Source organism: Macrotis lagotis, chromosome 8 (genome assembly GCF_037893015.1).
Source record: "Macrotis lagotis isolate mMagLag1 chromosome 8, bilby.v1.9.chrom.fasta, whole genome shotgun sequence".
NCBI lineage: Eukaryota > Metazoa > Chordata > Mammalia > Peramelemorphia > Peramelidae > Macrotis > Macrotis lagotis.
The window spans coordinates 38,504,432-38,524,307 of record NC_133665.1 but is presented as its reverse complement, the minus strand read 5'-3'; the positions used below and the strand labels follow the sequence as shown (position 1 = coordinate 38,524,307).

At 34.3% G+C, this 19,876-nt stretch overlaps 1 protein-coding gene across 1 annotated transcript in view; it reads right to left on the bottom strand.

Moving 5' to 3' along the window:
- The window catches only part of LOC141496428 (guanine nucleotide-binding protein G(q) subunit alpha-like), a 192,325-nt gene that overhangs the window by 129,081 nt on the left and 43,368 nt on the right, over positions 1-19,876 (bottom strand). The gene's annotated exons all lie outside the window — the stretch shown is intronic.

Below are 19,876 nucleotides of genomic sequence, written 5' to 3'. Positions count from 1 at the left end.
GGAATAAAAGAGGGGGGAGGGGAGGCAAGGGGGAGTGAATGAACCTCACTTTCATTGGAAATGGCTCAGAGAGTGAATAACATACACACTCAACTGGGTTTAGAAATCTATCTTAATCCTAGAGGAAAATAGGAGAAAGGGGATAGGTGGAGGGGAAGGGTATTTTGTTTATAGAAGAGAGGAAAGATCCTGGGAAAAGGTAGTCAAATGCAATATGCATTTGAAAAGAGACAGGATGAAAGGAGAGAATAGGATAAATGGAGGTGAGGGGGAATAGGATGGAGGGAAATGTAGTTAGCAATAGCAATTGTGAAAAAAATAACTGAAGCAGTTTTTCTGATGGACTTATGATAAGGAATTCTATCCTGCCCAAAGACAGAGCTGATGGTGTCTGAATAGTCTGAAACATACTTTTTCCTCTTCACCTTGTTTTTCTTGAGGCTTTTTTTCCTTTGTGAGGGAGAAGGTTATGTTTACTTTTACAACATGACTATTGTAGTAACATTTTTCATGGCTACACATTTTTAATCTGCACTTGCTTTCTCAATAGGGGAAATGGGGTAGGAGGAAGGGAGAGAATTTGAAACTTAAGGTTTTGGAAGTAAATGTTGAAACTTGGTTTTGCACATTGTTGGGGAAATTTTTTTTAAATAGAAGAAATAGATATGTGTCTGTATATATGTATAATTAAATAAATATATTCACATACATATAATTTTATTTCATATACACACACACACACACATATATGTATATATATCCCATCTACTCAGTAAGCCAAGTCTTTTAATAAAAAATAAGTTACTGTGCAGAAATGATATTCATTATTCTTGTAGTTCAGTAATATTCCATTACATGCAGAATCTGTTTAGTTTTTCAAAATATATTTCCATGTATTCAATTATAATCTGGATTCAGATCTATATATCTAGGTTTTATAGGTTTCCTCAATTCTAGGCTACTTACTGGACATCTCATTTCAATATAAAGCTATCCCTTCCACATCATGGGTGATAAGGGTGCAGTACCCCCTCAATCTAGAAAATTCATATAAAAATTTTTGACCCTCCCTTCATACCAGAGAAAATGTTTGAATTATTATGTTTAATGTGGTATCCCCCCCTCCCCAGTTCACCTTCTTCTCTCAATTCTCTTTTTCTAATGGTGATACTACTATTGTCCTTATTACCTGGACTGCTAAACTAGGAGCTATCTTTGACCTCCCACTTCCCTCTCTTACCTTTCTCTATAAACCTAATAGTGAAGCCCTTTTGATTTCACTATGCAGTCATGCTTGATTGTAGAATAATTTGGATTAGTCATTCCAATGAGTTTATATTTTATCCTACGAACAGTAAATGGAAACTAGAGATTTTTGAGCAGGAAAGTAATGATCAGATCTATACCATAGGAAAGATTTTCCTATGAGAAGAATGTATTAGAGGGGCAGCTAGATGGTGTAGTGGATAAAGCATCAACCCCTAAGTAAGGAGGGCTTTAGACACTTACTGATGGTGGGCAAGTCATTTTACCCTGATAAGTCTCAAAAAAAAAAAAAGAATGTATTGGAGAGGAAGGAAGATTGGGGCAGAGAGATAGGTAAGGAGAATATTACAATAATCTAGGTAAGTGGTGATAGGGGTATGTCTAGGACTGTGGCCTTACAAATGCAATCAAAAGGGAAGCTATGAGAGCAGTGGGTATATATCCAGCTCTATCCTAGGTCTCTTTTCTCTTTACATTCTCTCCTTTGGTGACCCCATTAGACCTCTTAGGTTTAAACTGCCTCTCATTCTCTCTTATCCTATTTATCCTATCAGTTGCCAAATATTGTCATTTCTATCTCCATGCCTCTTGTAACTCTGTCACATTCCATTCACTCTACTCATAAAGTCACTTACACTGGTTTCAAGCCTTATCACTTAAATCGCAGCAGAATTTTCATCTCCAAGGAGTTTCTCCCCATTCTAATATAAGTGATTTTATTAAAAAGCACAAATCTGAATGTCACTACTCAATAAATTTCAGCAGTTTCCTATTAGTTCAAGCATTAACTATTAACTCCTCTACATGGCATTTAAAACCAACTATACCCTGGTGTCAATCTACTTTTGAGCCTTTTTGCCCATTGCTCCCTCTAAAACACACTTCATTCTAAACTGTTCTTTTTCTGTTCTCTTAGAATCCCTTGTTTCTTTAAGGTTCCACTCAAATAATATTTTTATCTGAAGCCTTTTCTGATGCTCCCAACTGCTAGTATGGCTAAATTTCTATGACACACTAGGAACATAATAAATGCATTTTGGGTGACTGATAAAACGGACAGGATTTATCAATGGACTGGAGATGGAGAATGAAATAAGGGAAAAATCAAAGATGAATCCAAGCATATGAAATTACAACAAAAAATAGAAGAAATGATTTGCAAGATCTCATAGAAAGGCAAAATAGTTGGTATGTCCATCCAGAAATATTTTGTGAAACATTTAATTACCTTGCTTAGAATGAGTATAAGCTAAATGGCCATAAAGATAATTAATTACAACTTAAGCATCAATATTTATTGCAGAACTTAAAGAAGTAAAGAAATTTCACAAAAATCTAGAAGCAGAAAGGACATTACAGACCATCTAAGTCCAACCACTTCATTTTTCAGTTAAGAAAATGGAAGCATAAGGTGATTTTACCTGCTGTATCAGATACTACCTGTAATTACAATGGGCAAGGAAAATCATTCTTTGAACAATATCATACTAGTAGAATCAGTCATAGAAAGTTAGGGAACCTTCCAATTATGATATAAAGAAAAACAATTTTGACCACAATAAAACTGGGCTACTTAAGAGATGGTGTGGATATGTGTGTGTGTGTGTGTGTGTGTGTGTGTGTGTGTGTGTGTGTGTGTATGTGTATGGGGAATTTGCTAATTATCTTCAGTTTTTAAAAGAGTAGAGAAAGAGGAAGCAATACTAAGTATATCATGGAGGGAATATTTAATATGACACAGTCCTCTAAGAAGAGTGTCATTAATACTCAGATTGAACTGAGAATGATGAGAAAGGCTAAGGAAAACAAAGGTTTGGTTTTTTTTAAATGTTATATTGATCATAAGAAATAAAGATTTTCCATTTGGATTTGATGTTGATAACTGAAGACAAAGTTATGCAATTCCAAACTTGCTAGTGTTTTCTCTGTAAAGAAAATGACCTTTGGACTGGAAAGGATAAAACAAAAATGGTAAATAGGGATTTGAAACCCAAGATGATCACAGAGACAGAAAGAAATCTCTCAATTGTTCTTGAGCTGTTCAAGGATGTATTCACTTGAAGCAAATTATATCCTAATGATAGCGTCCTTCAAAATAAATTATTTTATTTTAATGAAAGATAGTATGGCATAGTAGCTAGAGTTGGCTTGAAAATCAGGAAGATCCTCAGTTCAAGTCCTACCCCTCGTACATATTGATTTGCATGACCTGTGGTTATTTCTTCTTACTGTCCCAGACAATTTTATAAATCTACAAATAACATGTTTGTTCTTTATCTATATTGGTAAAGGGAGTTTCCTACTTATAATTCTCTATACCGATGAAATCATAGGACTAAATCCAATAAATACACACACACACACACACACACACACACACACACAAACATTATATAGAGTAAAATGTTTTTCCTTTTTGTTCCCTGTCTCATATTGGAAAAATACGTCTTAGGATCAGAATATACAATAGACTAAAGGCCTATAGACTACTCTGTAATCTCCTGCTTATATTTCACAAATACTTATTTTTAAAGACAGGAAGACAATGGACACAGTGTGCACTAAACATTATCACAAAAAATGATTGATTACTGATGTGGAATGATGTGGAAGTTACTTCCAAGTTAACACCCTTTGTCCATCAATTTGTTAGGGAAAAATTTCATTAAAAATCAAATTAGAAGACAATAAGGATAAGAATGATAGACAATTAAAATAACAAAAACATAACTTATTTAGACAAGCTATTAACATAAAAATGAGAAACAGATAAAGGAACGGATATTGACACAAACTATTTCCTAGGTTAAGTTTAATCAACATAAAATAATTGCCATAAGGAGAGAGAAAAGTTCCTAGAAACTACCTCAACTAGCAAACACTTGATCTTTTTGCCAAGTGGGGAGAAGAAGGGAGAGTGAAGGGGAAATAACATCTGTTTAGAATAAATTCATTTGCAAAACCTTACAGAAGATTATGAGCAGTAAATCTCAACTTATAAAAGAGTAAGAAGTGTTAGAGGGAAAAAAAACAAATTTGTAGAATGCTTGGATTGATGCTCAATTATGCCAAATCATCCCAAGAGCATTTTAAAGTAGAAACTGGAAGACAACAAACAAGGGAACAGTGAAAAACAGCTGTCAACATTTCTATAACAAACTATTTTCTTCATCAGTGACAGCTGAACCATTACATTCAGATTCATCAGAGTTCCTGCTGTGCTGCCTGAATATATAGAAAAGGCACTAAAGAAAAAGAAAAGAATAGCAGCTGGACCAGATCAAGTAAATAGTGAAGAAATTCATCCTGGAGGCAACAGAATTTTGAGGGTATTGAAGAAATCATTCTTAAGATAACTGAAGAGGGGAACAAAAATCAAACAATTGGAGGAAGGGGAAATCACAGTTGTTAGGGACATTAATAACAATGAAAACATATGCCTATTTTCTCACCTCTAAAACACCTTTATCAGAATAATCCATATATCTCAAGGGCATCATGGAAGACAGTTTGAAAAGGGAATAGACAGGCTTTCAAAAAAATGATGCTGTCTAGTAGAATGCATTTATAATTACATAATTCATTCAAGGTTGGAGAGAGCACAAGGTCGCACACTTTATTGTTTGTCTATAATAAAAACAGCCTATGTAGAATTAAATATTTTCCCCTTAACAAGGTGTCTTCCAAGTGTACATTTAAGAACTTTGGAATTAATTGTGCAGCATGGGAACAATGAACACAGAATTGCCCAGTATGGTGTGCTCTTATCAGAGAGAGTACTGTGCTCTTATAAGTAAAGCAGAATTGTCTGAATCCCTGGTTCAGACATACTGAAACTTGTCTCTAACGTAGTGATATAAATTTATTATTCAATAATGAAGAACAAGAACCAATCAAGTTAACAACAGAGACAACTGTACACAAATATCTGAGTGTTACAAAAAATCCCAAAACCATGGTGTAGAACCAGGAAGCCATACTCTCCAAAACTGCCTCCCACTGTCATGAAAGATAGCCAACACAGAATCCAAATGAAATGGGTGCTCCCTATAAATGATGCGGTCTTCCAGATGTTCCTGTTTATAAATGATATTGTCCTTTCTTCATCAAGCACCAAAACATTTCAGAGTCAATTAAGTGAGATTAATAATCATTTATAAGAATTTAGTTGAACAAATCTATGTAGGGAAAAAGAGTATAAGAATGTCTATTGTTTAGTCTATGATAAATCCTTAAATGGAAAGCCCATCAAGCAGGTTTATTAGTACATATATCTTGGACAGGCAGAGTAAATGTATATTGCATTAGGTACAAAATTATATAGAAGGAAGAAGGAAGAAGGAAGAAGGAAGACTGCACTGTATTTGGAAAACTGTTCAGCATTTTCAAAGGTCTTAAAAGAACAAAGGTCCCTAAAATAGAAAATCTAACTTTTAAATGCTATGAAATGTTGGTTATTAGTAACACTAATACTTTTTCAGTGAATCTACACAGTTGTTACTGTTGTTTGTCCTTTATTCTAGAAGAAGACCATGATATCAGAAAGATCATGTCCCAGCCCAAGGATCATTGTTTGGGTCTGGATTCCTCAGGGTGAAAATAAATAGCAAATGGTTCTGTTTTGGCCAAACATAGTTACAAATAATGGAATACTATCATCAATGAAGAATAAAAATCAGTACACACAAATGGCAATGGAGATCAATGCACTGTATACATAAATATTTTATTACAACCTCTGTATAGAATAGGCATAAACTATATTACTTAAGTAGTGTTTATGGAACTATTAAAGAAGGCAGGCTAGTCATGCAGAGAGAATGAGAGACAAATTGAAAATTCATATACTAGATTGGTCTTATAGTGTTAAAAGACATCGAGGAAAGCCCACATCTCTTTTGTTGGATTTATTCTGGAGAATTTACATGAGGACATGGGTGAGAGAGAGTTCCATGAGATGGGAGAGAGTATGAATGGATTTCCATCTTTATCACTGGAAAAAAGTACCTATAATGATGAGATCACATACCCACTGAAGTATTATATTTTCCTAAACTTTATAAAATATTTTCTTCAACATAATCCAATAAGGCAGGTAACATGATCCCAGCTTCACGGACGTCTTCAATAAGAGTTTAAATGAATCAGTCTGATCAGTATAGTAATCAGTAATCAGTAAAGTAATAAGTGTGAACTTTGGTAATGTTCTACTCTTACTTTAAAACCCTAAAATTTTTAGAGTTGGAAGAAACCCCAGATATAAACTCTGATCCCCTTATTTAAAAATCACATATACTAGGGGGTAACACATGTCTAACAAGAGCTGCTACCATGAGAGGGCTGGTCACTAGAGTTTTGGAGTTCTGAGCTGTAGTAGTACCCATACCAAATCCAGAACTAATATGGTGAACCCTTGGGAAAAAAAGGTTACCAGTCTATCTAAGTAGGCACAAGTGAGAAGGTTAATGTTTCTGTATTGATATGCTAGGGACCTGGATTCATGAATGACCATTCCACTTCCAGCCTGCATGAGATAGGGAAACCTAATCTTGGAGCAGCTAGGTGATGCAATGGATAGAGCACCAGCCCTGAAGTCAGGAGGACCTGAGTTCAAATCCAGCCTCAGACACAATACTTACTTAGCTGTGTGCCCGGCAAGTCACTTAACCCCATTACCTTGCAAAAACCAAAGATAGATAGATGGATAGATAGACAGAGAGAGACAAAAATTTGATATTGGGTCTTTGACCAAGAATTGAGTTATTTAAGAGGAACTCCAAATAGAAGTTTAAAAAAAAAAAGAAACCTAGTCTCAAAAAACAAAAAAGGAACAATAATAATAACAAAAGTCCCATAAAACATGAATTCATATTCTGATATTTCAGAGTTAAAGTTAAAAAGACATATATGTCTAATATATGCCAGACTCAGCATATAGAAAACATATAACATGATATCATACTTCTACTTAGATGTTACAGTCAGTAACCTAGTAAATATCTTTTTTTATAATATGTGGTTTTCTCTTGGTAGATAGGAGATTATAGAAATTGCCAATGATGACTTGTTCACAAGGAGTAACATAAAAAATATTATCGAAGAGATGCATGAGATGGTACAGTGGATGGGGCAATCATGTAAAAAGAGAAATATAGAATAGATAGTATGAATATCACAATAGTAAACCTGAGTGATTTGGAGGAAGACTCCCATATTGGATAGAATTCATGGGAAGGATTTACATGAGACCATGGAATGGGTTGTGATGAACAATACTGGAAAAAGTATTCACATTAATGGAATCATGGAGCCATCAAAATGTTTAAGTATAGAGGTAGCTGTCTCATTAAACATACATACCTGCCTTTTCATAAGCCTACTTTTATTATAGTTCTGAAGCACATAATTGAATAAAGGTAAATCATATGTTTTGTATATTACAAAATAGAATCACTGGAGTCATATTTATTTTGTAGATATTTTTCAAGACCTTACAGTTTTCAAAGGAATTGTCATATGTTAAAAGTGGCCAACTCAAAAATCTGGACTTTTGCCTCCAGACTGTCGGATGAAAGAAAAAGACCTTTGAAGACTACAGTTATTCCAGAGTGCCTTTTCCCAATTGTTGAACTGAGACATGATTGATAATCAATAATACATTTTCTATCATGAGGCTGAATTAACTACTTCCTATTATCCATAGGGAGAAGTGAAGGAGAGTACTCTTTGAACTGGGTAAAAGTTACATGGTGACGTAGGATAGTGTAGAGTAATGATTCTAAAATAAATTCCACAGCTACTATTAGGCCAGATGTGTCATTTGAAAGGCAGACTCTTTCTAAATCTAGAGCATAGTTCCTTTCTGTCAGAGAAAAAAACAGTTTTGACATACTATACACTTTTAATTCTTTTTAAAATGTATATACAGTATGAGTGTAGCACAGGACAAAATATCAAACCCAGAATTGGAAAGAAATCTTTCCTACTGGGGATATAGTTTATAATAACAACAATAATATTATTATGTATTCATATAAGGTTAGCCAAGTGCTTTAAAATATTATCTTGTTTTATCTTCATAGCAACCCTGGGAAGTAGATGCTATTTTCATTCTCTTTTTTTTACAATGGAGGAAAAAGAGGCTGAGAGGGCTTAAGTGAGTTGCCAGGGATCATATAACTGCTTAGTATATGAGGCTAGATTGGACCTCAAGTTATCCTGACTCTATGCTTAGCACTCTATTCACTGGTGCCATCTACCTGTCTTAAAATATAAACAATTTATATAAATATAAATAATAAAAGCAGATATGGAAAAAACAAATTATTTGTTAGAATGCTCTGGGATGAAGGAATAGGAAGAACATGCTATCAATCTTATTACTGTGAGCTAGATTAAAAGCATTTAGGTAAAATGAACATTGTCAAAAAATATCAGAGTGATAGATTTGTCAGAAATGCTTTAGTTCAATTAATCTACAGGAGGGAGTTAGTGAGTGCTAGACCAGCTTGGACCAGTTCATGAGAGAGAGCCCATTATTAAATTTTCAGTGTGAATATTTGTACCTCAGAAATTGGCAATCACTATAAATCAATCATCACTAAATTACATCATTTATTGTTTTGTTGATTGCCTAGACTTAAGAAAGTGTTAATAATGCAGAATAACTGCCCTTCCCTCCAGGTGGTTAAACATTTACAAGAACATTCTATAAACACACTTGAGCTCAGCAGGAGCACAACAGAAGGCTCAGAGAATAAAGTCATTACTAGACCAGAGACTTGACTGCAGGCTAATAACAGTAACAACTGACATTTATATAGTATTTTAAGATTTGCAAAGTACTTTAAATCTAGTATCTCATTTGAATTTTACCTAGTTGAACAGAAAAAAAAGTACATGACATAACTGGGATTAGAATGGTGATGTAGGATAGTGTAGAGTAATGGGGGACACAGGTCTTCTGATTCCTAGTTTAGCATTCACTGTTTTTGTGTGCCCTATGGGTTCAATTAGGTAACAATCCAATTTTAAGATTCTATGACCTATAATTCTGGGAAAATAATTTTTACTCACTGATGCTGTTTGTCTTTGAAAAAATGAAGTTGGACCAGGATAGCTGAAGTCTTTTCCAGTGCTAAAATTCTGAGTTAAAATATTTATTAGTGTATATATATATATATATATATATATATATATATATATATGTAAAACTAATATTGCTTAAAGCACTGGGGATAGAAGATCCCACCATGCTGTCATTCTCCTATGCCCAGAATGAACTTCTGTTTAACCCACTCCTTTAACAAGTCCTAGCTTCCTTTCAGGCTTAGCTCATGTGGAAATATTTCCTACTATGAAAAGGTTTTTTCTGATCCCTCCACATCTTCCTCATATGTATATACTTACTACAAAAGAATAAAAGAAAGACTCCCTGCTAACAGGATCTCCAAGTCTCCTTAAAGGAAAAAAATATGCACATTAAAAAATTGATAAGGCAAGGCAACATATGATCGAATACTAGAATGAGACCTGAGTGTTAGTACTTTAGAAGATATGAAGAAGAAAAAAGCCAATGTGGACTAGGTTGGTTGAGGATAACTTCATGGAATGGATAAGCCCCCTAAAATGTGGGAATGTATAAAATGGGGAAGATGAGGAAGAAAATTCTAAGCAAGAGAAAGCATTGATCAAACACTCAAAAGAAAGAACTGAGTATGTTCTGTTGGATTGATTTGTGTTGATTTTGATTAAAAGTCAACTTCCCTTTCTCAACTTTGTGAACCTTCTGGAACTCTCTACTCTGTCTAGGTTAAATACCAGTTCTTTAGCTTGGCATCTAAAATTCTTCTATCCCAGCCTAGGGATAGAAGGTTTATGACAGGTTTCCAGGTTTATTGCATTAACTTCTCTTCAATACTTTACATTCTAGCCAAACCACCCCACTTCTTTCCAAATATGGCATCTTCCTTACTCTATTCCAAATCTGCTGCTCTGGCTGGTTTCAACTCCACAGATTAAGTTTATTATCTGTAATCTCATCAACAAGCTGCTTTACTCAAGTCTTGATTAATCCCCCCTTCTCCCTTAGCCTCTCTCTTCTTCTGACTGGAAGGCTGAATGGGGGGAATACCAAACTCTTCCTAATGCCTTCCTTTTTGGAGGTAGAAACTGAACTATTCTGTCTATTCTGCAGCTGATGCTCTTCCTGTTCAACTCCACTGAACAAGATGTTCCTGTAATGGAAACCTCCTGATGCACTCTGCTTTTACTGACAGTCTGTCATTGTGTTGTCTTCCCCCATTAGATTGTAAACTCCTTGAAGATAGGGACTAGTTTTCTTTTTATTAATTGTATCCCCAATGATTAGCATAATACTTAGTACATAGTAAAATGCTTAAAAAAATATATGTTGGATTTGGCTGTATCTTATACCATGCTGTCATCCTCCATGCCCAGAATGAACTTCTTCTTAAACTCTCCTCTTAGAAGTCCTGGCTTCTATTAAAGCTTACCTCATGTATTGCTTTCTTTGGAATGCCTTTTCCTTATCCTTCAGTTGATCTCCCTCACATTATAATGTACAACAAATCCTTAATAATCCCACATTTAACTTTCACAACTTAGTTAACCTCATTTTCACTTTCATGTTGGCAACCATGCACATTTGCAGTTCTATGCAATAGAGAAAAAAAAAGAGAGCTACCATGTGCAAGTTTATATCTACAAAAAGGAGGAAGTATTCATAAAAGTGTTTGTGAATCCACTCCAGTGAGTGCTAAAGTAGCCTCTTAAGTGAATGAAAAAGGAATTGAAAAAAATGAAAAGTGACTATGTTTGTGGGTAAATAAGATGGAGGTCTTATGGGGCTCCCTAATGAGCATCTTTGCCTTCCCAACTAACACGTCTGGATCAAGGCAAAGCACAGAACAGAGAAACCTGGTCAACCCTGAGTCAACCTGGGTGTGATTTTTGAGATCTAAGTGGAGTTGTAGACTCACTTTGAGGTTATTACTGAGCAGAAAGATCAGAAATGGCAGATTGCTTTTTCACTTTTTTTTTAACCTTGGGCTTTTTCTGACATGACCTCTCCCTAAGATAGTTACTATCTTAGGAAAAGTACATATTATTGAAATTAATATTTTATAATAAAAGTCTATAGGCAGAGAAGTATATTTTGAGCAATCTCAAATAAAACTTGAGTTTTTGGTGGTCACAGGAACCTAACCATCTGTTTCTCAGTGTTTTTGAGAGAATGTTGCCCTAGCAAAATTTGAGGATAGACTGTATTTGTTTATATGTTTAATGAATTATAACTATCCTTTCCTCCTTTCCCCCACTGGAATTCATGCTCCTTGAAGCAAGGGCCAATTTTTTTCATTTTGTCTTTGTGTCCCTAGAGTACCTTACCTTAAATGGATGAGATTCTAATCAACTGGATGTTCATGATTTGGGCTGAATTTCAGTGTGGCAGCAACTGACCACTATTTCATCATTTTTGAGCCAATGGCTTAGTTACTACCCCCAAACTTCCAAAGAAACATATGTGAAACTGTCACCATTATTACCACCAAAACATGTCATTTTTAATTGTAAAATCCAGTTTAGGTATAATTTTGTTGCTAGGGATAATTTTATTTAGCTATATAATAATAGCTAATTTTTTTAGAGCACTTTAAAGTTTGCAAAGTGCTTTTACATGCATTAATTAATTTCATTCCTAAACAAATTAGAGAAATAAGTATTAAGATTGTGAGTGAGGAAACAGGCTAAGAGAGATTAAGTGACCTGTCCAGAATCACAGAGACAATAACTATTTGATACCACATTTAAACTCAGGTCTTCCAGACTCCAAATTCCATGCCCTATCCACTGTACTATCTACCTTTCTCACTTTAATTATGATCAACAATGAGTTTCAAGTAAATAAGAGCTTTAACATAGTTTTTTCAAATCTTTTAAAAGTAATACAGTACTTTAAAACAATCTTAAAAATTGCTGATCCTCCCTTTTTTGATGGAAAATATTCTGGATAATTAAAAGGATATTTTCTCCAAATTTTTTTATATAAAGATAGACTAGCTCCTTTACTATACATAGGATCATAGATTTAGAGCAAGAAGGAACCTCTGAGAGACTATGTTCAGTAAGTTTTACTGACCAACCTGAGGTAGAATTTGTATCCATGTCCATTTACTCTAGAAGGAATATCTGACAAATAGTAAGCATTGAATGGAAGTACTTCACTCCTACTGACCTTCCTGGCTTCCTTTAAGTCCTAAATAAAATTCCAGAGTCTACATGAAACCTTTCTATAACCCCTCTTAATTCCAGTCCCCAATTTCCTAATTATCTGCATACAGTTTGCTTTGAGGATATTTGTTTACATGTTGTCCTTTCCATTAGATTATAAGCTCCTAGAAAGCAGGGACTATCTTTTACCTCTTTTTTGTATTCCCAGTACTTTTGATGTCTGTCATAAAATAGGCACTTGATATATGTTAATAGATTGCTAAGTGCTTATTTCCTTCATTTTCCTCTTTTCACTGTATCACAATGCTTCCCATAGTCAAATAAGAAATGGTAATGGCAACAAGAAATTACAATAATTATACTGAATTAAATAAATAAATAAAATGTTCATGTAAAAGAATCAATCCAGTACATCTAAGGCAAAAGGAGTTACCTCATTGGCACTTCCTTCTACCACTTAAATCAGAGGTCCAGGCTAAAAATCAAAATACACCTACATCCATGATAAAGGGAAAATAGCTCATAATGCAAATAGCAAAGTAATAAGTATTTTTGTTCTCAATTTAGCTACTAATAATAGCATAAGATAAGGCAAAACAGATGTGTTTCAAATAAGAGTAAGCACATTTTAAAAAATCTAATTCCCTTTCATTTTAAATGACAGTGGAATTTGGCCTTGATCTAATCTGAAGAGTACTCTTTTTAAGAAGGCTTTGAAAGTAGGTGGGTAGGTGGTGGCTAGATGGTGCAGTGAATAAAGCAAAGGCCCTGGAGTCAGGAGTACCTGGGTTCAAATCCAGTCTTAGATACTTGATAATTACCTAGCTGTGTGGCCTTGGGCAAGCCACTTAACCCCATCTGCCTTGCAAAAACCTAAAAAAAAAAAAAAAAAAAGTAAGGGGCTACCTCTGAGAGCACACAGTCTGCAAAAGCAAACAATGACTGAAGTCATTAGGAAATTGTAAATGGAGTAATATCATGGCTACATGATTTTGTTCTTTTGAAATGCAATTACATCTTAACTGATGGGTTGTTTTCTATAAACTCTTCAAGAAAAGAAAAAGAACACATAAGGTTACCTACCTATTAGAAACTAACAAACAGGTTCTTGGTGAATGCTAATTGACTGTACAACAGGTTGGTTAAAAAAATTTGTTGGGGCAGCTAGGTGGTGCAGTGGATAAAGCACCAGCCCTGGAGTGAGGAGTACCTGGGTTCAAATCCAGTCTCAGACACTTAATAGTTACCTAGCTGTGTGGCCTTGGGCAAGCCACTTAACCCCATTTGCCTTGCAAAAACAAAAAAAAAGGAAACTAACAGAATTGGGTGGGTGGGGGTTAGGAAAGACAGGGTTCCAAGTAGCCTGAATAATTTTATATATTGCCATTATGAGTTTTTTTAATTTCTTAATTTTTTTGAAGGGGGTACATTATATTCATTTTCTAAAATATCCCGCCCCATTCCCCTCGTCAGCAAATCATGACCTTGTAGCAAAGAATATAAATGCGAGGGGGAAAACTTGTCAGCAAAACTGGGCAAAATATTCCTGGTATATTTTGTTTTTTAACAAACAGATGAACTTTAAGGCAAAATACAATCTTTGAAAACGATTAAACAAAATAAAACAAAGAAATGATTGAAAGCAATTGTACACCTTTTATTCCCTATTTGTTAAGAGAAAGGAAGTTAATGCTCTTTAGCTTTAATAATACATTACCAAAGTCAACCCTCTAGCGCTAAGCACAATATTTGTTGTTAATTAATCTTGTTTTCATTTTCATATTATAGTCAATGTATATATTCTTATGGCTTTGCTTTCTTCACTTTACATCATACAAATCTCCCCATCTTCCTTTTCATTATTCATAGAAGTCACTATGACTTCTTCTAACACTAATCTATTGCTTTCATATGCCACTGTTTATTTAGCTGTTCTCAAAATGTTGGACACAATTGGTTTCCAATTTTTTTTGTCACTAAGAATAATCCCCCATGAATATTTTTATAACCATAGGTCCTATCTTCTGGTCAATGACCTCTTAGAGCATAAACCTATTAGCAGAATCTGTAAGTGAACAGACGGGAATATAATTGAACTTCTGTTGTATAATTTCACATTGCTTTACAATACAGTAGAACCAATAAACACTTCCTGCAGCAGTGGAATGTCATGCTTTTATCAAAGCTATTTGACATCTTCCTAGTTTGTAGTTCATGGCAAGAGTTAGAAGAATCTTTCTTTACTGGAAGAAATGGCATGAGATGGAGTGATTGAACTTATCACAGTGCAGACATACCATACAAGTTAGGAATGATTGAAGAGTTCAACACAAATATCTGAGATTTCATCATCTTTCTGAATTAATGTGATTTGTGTGATTAATGTGGTTTGGAGTTTTGAGGTAGAACCTAGACTTAGGAGGTATAGTTAGAGACAAAAAGCCACTCTCTGAATGAAACTGCTGACTTAAAATTGGGGTACATTTACCCTGAGTTGTTTGGCTAGACAACCTTGACATTTTCCTGTTCTTTACCCTAGTTTTTGTGGCAGGCAGAGGTCTGCCATGAAAAAAAAAGTGGGAATCCTTGACTTGCAAGGGGTTTGGATAGGGTGAGGCAAGTATTAATAGCTTGAGATTGATATAGGTAGCCTTTTTATTCTGGTCACAGTTCTGAGTAGGGGAGTTACAATGACTATTGTGATATCTTCAAATGGTATACTTCTTTTGGTTACAAGTATAGCAAGGGGTAATCATGTTGACTTTTAAGCAAAGTTATAATTGCTAAATTTCATTTACCCTCCATCCTGAGTGACCATCTAGCTCAACTTCTCACAAAAGAATCTCTACCTTCATATACCCAACAGATAATTCAATTTCTACATGAAGACCTCCAAGAATGAGAAACACATTAGATGTCCAAGCAATCAACAAAACTTTTAGACAGCTCTGATAATCAGGAAGTTTTTTTTCTAACATTGGTCTCTTCTCAACTTCTAGTCAATGTTCCTGTTCTTTCCTCTGAGGTCAAACAAGAAATAGTATAATCTGCCCCTCTTAAAGCAACCCTTGACACACTTGAATACAGCACCATGTCCTTCTAAATCTTCTTTTTCCCAGGCTACACATGGCTAGTTCCTTCAGTCATTTTTCATAAGACATGAATTCAAAGTCTTTCATCATACTGGATGCACTGCTCTGGATGTTCTCCAGTTTATTACTGTTCTTCTTAGACTACACATACTGCCCAAAACTGAACACAGTACTCCAAATAAAGTCTGACAAGGGTAGATTACAGTGGGATTATCACCTCCCTATTCCTGGGAGCCACGCCCTTCCTAATATAACCTAAAATTACATGAACTTTTTGGCTGGCATATCACACTGCTGATTCATAATGAGTGTGCAGTCCATTAGAATCCCTACATTCTTGTCAGAATTGCTGTTGTCTATATCCCCCCCATTTAGTACTTGGAGCGTTGATTTTTTGTACCCACAAGCAAGACTTTACATTTAGCCCTATTGAATTTCATCTAAGATTTAACCTAATGTTTCTTTATATCAGACAGATATTCCTTTCTTTCATTTTCTAGAAACTAAGAATTCTCACATAAGATATAGTTTTACTTCTGGTTGTATTATTATTGTATTCTTTTTTTCTCCTAATAAATTTCCTTTACATCCAAAAATCTTTTGACCTGGAAATTGAGTTTTTTCTGCTTATTTATATCTTCAATCATTTGTTTCCCCTTTCTTTAAGGTGATTTTCCCATAAAGTTTCTTTTCTTTTTTCTTATTGTCCTATTGCTTTACATCGCATGTCTATTGCTATTTTGAGGTGATGAAGAGGAACTAAGCTTAGTCATGACTTCTCACTGTCATCTGGCTGAACCTTTCATGAGTTATCTTTTACCTTTCTGTATTCTGATTCAATTTTATCCCTCACTGTTAACATATACATATGTATTATATATGTGTGTATATATATATATATATATACATACACAAACCAAACAACAATAGTTATATGTTTATTTATATATTGTGAACATATATGCATGCATATACCTACATATATACCTATGTATATATGTGTGCATATACATACACATATATGTCACCTGGTTGAAATGTTCTGGATGCTAAATAATGTTCATAATGTTCAATACTCTGGTGAACCCCTTTTTTCCTATAAGAGCCATTGACTAAAATTATTTGAAAGTCACATTAGTAAAAATTAATTTATTTATATGTATATGTATGCTTCAAGAGATAACAATGGAAGGACAAAAGACATTTTTAAAGCACATACTATGTAACAGGAAATGTGCTAAGGACTAAAGATATAAAGAAATATTTCACCTATCTATTTTTACAGCTAAGAATAGGGAATCAAACATTAATCCATAAGTATGATAGTACAAAGAAATACTTCTGTTTCATATTATATTCCTTAAAGAGGAGAACAAGTATAGGAGAAGTATATACCAAGATGAGAGAAAAGAGGATAGGGAATTCCCTTGAAAAATACTAATATTTAGCCTTTTCTACTTGTAGAAAGCAGAGTGCTAGGTGCTGTGAAAAAGACAAAGATGAATGTGACTTTAATTCTTTCTACTGAGACATTCATAGACTACTGGAGAAGAGAAAATTAAGAAGCACATTAACAACTGCAATCCAAGGTAGAATGGAAAAGAACAATAAGAGGTTATATTAATGGTACAGGAACTCAGAACAAGAAATAGTCAGAATGAAATATCATGATGTAGTGAAAGAGTGCTAAATTTAGAATGCTAGGAGGACTTGGGTTCAAGTCCTGATTCAACCTCCAACTGCTTGGAGGACATTGGACAACTCATGTAATCTGTATAAGTTTCAAAAATTGTAAAGGGGTTAGACTTTGAAAGTCCATTGTTATTCTAAATCTATAATCCTATTGTTGAAGGAAGTAAACCTAACTTAGAAAAGAGGAAATGTAGAGAGGCATAATGACTTTCTTCAACAATTTCCAAAGTTGTCATATAGAAGAGTGTTAAGATTTATTTCACAACTTTGATGAGCTATCAGTAGAAATAACAAAAAAAGTCAAAGAAGAACATCAAAAGAGGCTTTCCATAGGACATGACACCTATATTTGAACCTTGAAGGAAGTTTAGGCTCCTGGGTAAGTAAGGAATCTATGACAAATAATTAGGATGACCTGTGCCAAGATAGGAAAATAGGAGTTGAAACCTTGAGGTGTTTTTTTTTTAAGAAGTCAATAATGTAAAAAATGGTCCAAATGTGCCAGACTACAGAGATCTTTAAATATCAACTGAGGACTCTATATTTCATCTTCAAGTTAATAAGGAGTTACTGAAGTTTTTTGAATAGAGAAATAGCCCAGTTAGTGCAGGAAAGTCAACTTAATTAAGTAAGATTATATTCACAGTTATGTAGAGAACAGATTGGAGAAGGGGGAAAAACAAAAAAGTAAGGAAGGCAAGTAGGAAGCAATTGTCCAAGAATTTAAAACTGATGCAGGCCTGAAGTGGGATTATGCCAAAAAAAGTGAAGAAAAGAGGACAGATAGAAAATATACTATAGAGAAAGAATAAGGCTGCCTTAAATCAACAGAAAGACTTCATAGGTTGGAAGGACAGTTTTGGCTCACTTAGGTTGTGAATATCATCTATTTAATCCTGCCCTTTGAATTCCTCAATAGATCACTACCAAATTTAAAGAATCCTTTCTGTATTGGAAATAAGTTTTCTGCTTTTGTTATCAAATTTCAAAATTAAATGTTTGTAATACATATTTATTTTCCTATAGGATTTTAAATCCTTCAATTTCCTACCTACCATGAAAGTTTCATTTTGATACAAAAGCTGAATGTGTTAACTTTGTTTTCTAAGGAATTAGTTTCAGTTCATTCCTTAAAAATTGAAAATAATAATTTGAAACCAGCTTTAATTTCTTTGCTACATGTCTTAAAAATATTTTTTTTTATTTCAGTTGTGTCCTTAAAGGAATTTCCCTCCTTCCCCAAAGCACATTACAAAATTAAAAAAAAAAAGCACATTGGGGCTAAATGTACATGCCTATAGCTCATGCCATTAGTTCTCCTCTGCCCTTGAGAGCTAAACAAAATGTTCTATTCATCTACCAGATGACAGGAATATGAAGGGATTGAACCAGTGAATTCACTGGTATACAGAACTCCAAAGAGGAAGTTCCCCCTTCCACCAGGGCAGGTGACAGCTTCTTTGCAATTTGCAAGATTGGACTGTTGTCTTCTACAACAGTCTGAGAAGTTAAATTACTTAGGATCCAGGTGTATGTTAATAAATGATTTTGCTTAATTTTCATTATTAATATCATCTTCATCTCTTAAACTTCTAGACAATGAATGAAATAATAAATTAAGCCCTGATTTGTAGCATTTGCCAATTTCTAAGATGAAAATCTAACAATCTGCTGAGCTCCAGCAATTCTGTCAGAGGGGTCACACAAGCTGCGTGAGCTTGAACTAGGATCTTCCCGAATCAGAGGTTTTTAATCTACTACAAAATGCTTCTCCCTTGCTGATAGCCAATCAAATGTTTAGGCAATGATTATGCCCTGCTTCTTAGACTTAATGTGATAAAAATTGTCTTTTTTTAAAATGGAGTTCAACTCTTGGAAAAATATTTGGAAGTCAGGGAAATTTAGGGACAAGACTACTGGGTCATTTTAGCACAAATGGCTGCTTTTCACTCAGCAGACAGATTCCTGAATTATATCAGAACAGAAATGGCCTAATGAAAAGACGTATCACTCTTAAGATGGTTCATAAAACTTTGTTTGAAATGAGATTCACGAGATGATATCCTTGAATGGCTTTATCCCACATGAGGAATTTACTGCTTCCACTACAATCAATTCAAAAGCAAATGGCGACAATAGACCTCAAGATTCTAGTTCATACAGGCTTTGATTCTAAACTAAATTGTTTTCATTTTCAAAATCATTCAACTGATCTGGTTGACAAAATTATATAGTAGAAAGCATGCTAGATTTCTAGAAGCCTGGAGAAATAAAGGAACTTCTCTGGGCCTCAGCTTATTCATCTGTAAAATAGGGATAATTATACTGGTAATATTGTGATTTTTGTGAGCATTGCTATACTTACAAAATTTTGCAGCTTATGATTTGGAAAAAAACAGATAAATCTGACCCAAGCCTTGCAGAGATTCCAAACAAAAGTTTTTTGAGAAAGGCAAATTCTCTGAGGAAAAAGCAACCCCTTCTTCCCACCTACTCACACCCAGAATAATTCCATAGGGCCTTTTAAAAGAATTTCAGTGATCACCACTTGAGAATTGGCTATTTCATCTCCA